The sequence below is a fragment of the Hordeum vulgare genome, chromosome 1H, assembly GCF_904849725.1.
Source record: "Hordeum vulgare subsp. vulgare chromosome 1H, MorexV3_pseudomolecules_assembly, whole genome shotgun sequence".
Taxonomy (NCBI): domain Eukaryota; kingdom Viridiplantae; phylum Streptophyta; class Magnoliopsida; order Poales; family Poaceae; genus Hordeum; species Hordeum vulgare.
Window position 1 is genome coordinate 230,693,737 of NC_058518.1, and position 1,815 is coordinate 230,695,551.

Here is a 1,815-nt window from a genome sequence, read left to right on the forward strand (position 1 = left end):
AACAAAAGGTTGGCGAGGCTATTTGGTTCCCAACAAAAGGTTTCCATGCCTAACATTAGTCATTCCACAACATCTTAGGCCTGTGTTTGGTTCATTGCAAAACTTGTGGCTTGCCACACTTTTGTAGTTATATCGTCCACATGTCATAGACTTTTTTTGCCAAATCTTGCCACACTTGTGGTGGCCATTTTGTTTGCCACCCTTTTTATTTCAGCCACACTCTTCCTAAGATTAGTTGTGGCAAAGTTATTCATGAACCAAACAAGCTCTAAGTCACTTGTGCCTAGAAAGACGACGATTGATGCCGTCACACTGAGTGGGCCCTAATAATATCTCTCCATTGTTGGAGGAGAAAATACCACTCTCGAGCTATCTAGCCCCTTGTCAAACTTTTTGATGAATTTGTAAATTGTTGTTATGATCACCTAGTCACGAATGAAGTATGAGAAACCCCAAAGCTCACCTTACAGTAAGAAATGACTACAATACTCTCATGGTCAAAGGAGTAGAATACACATTTAACACTCTGTGTCATAACAATTGATTTTAGATGATATTATCTCAAAGTATAGCAAACTAGTTTTTGGGTTGATTCAATATGAGCATTCATCTAACATCATAGTCTCAATGTTGGTTTAGGACTATTGTTACACTTAACGGTATCCTAAGATCCGGAAAACATGATCGCCAACAATACTTGAGCAACTCTTAGAGGCAAGATTATGAACCATATTTAACCGTTTATTATTCCACACATGCAGATGACTTTTCCACTAAATCGCATATTCCAGGATCATGGCAGTTAGACTATAGAATATAAAATCTTAATTATGAATATGGAAATATAATAATACAATATTATTGCCTCTAGGGCATATTTCCAACAATTATGTGCACTTGAGAGAAGAACAAGACTGACTGTTACCAAGAAGATTGAAGTGAAGCAATTTTCATTCCGTTTGTACGAAGAAGATTGACTGTTGTCAAGAAGATTGAAGCGAAGCAATTTCCCTTTGGTGTGTATGAAGAAGAATGAATGTAGTTAAGAGTATTGAAGACGAAGGGAAGACGTAGTATTTGTTTCATCGTTCTTCTTTCTCTTATTTGAGTCATAGGACCACCATACAATTAAGAGGGTATATGTATTCAATGCTTAGGTTTGTTTTGATGCTTAGCCGAAACCTACGAAAGACCGAGAGAAATCTCTTTGTGAACTCAAAGTTTACTTGCTAGACAAAGACGATGTTCTTCTAGGCTGTGAGAGATATATTTCAAACCGCGGAGTGAAAAGTACTTGTTCCTCAAGTAATGTTACTATTGTGCTCAAAATCCAACCGTTGGAAACATGTTGGTTGGCCATTTGCTGGAAGGCGTTGTGTCCTAAATGGTCATTTCCCATCCAAGAAGGCTGCGACTATAAATAACCACCCGCACCAACATTGTTCGTTGGTTGTTTTGCTTGCGATTCTCAATAGATTGATTGAGCACACCACTCTGAGTGATTTGAGTTTAAAATACACTTATTGAAAATCAAGAACCGAAAACATAGATATTGGTTGATGAAAGTGCTAGTTAACGACTAGAGGGGGTGAATAGGCATTTTTTTATGAAAAGCTTTGAAACAACAAATGTCTTTGAAGCATGTGGAACCGACTTAGGATAAGTTAGGGATTACACTCAAGAGACTAGGCAATGCGTGCAATATGATGAAAACATTCAAGATAGTATGGCACAATCTTCATGCAAACAAAGATATATCGATGATAAACATAGGGAGTATGAAGAAAAATGGTAATTACATGAATGTCTTCAGTG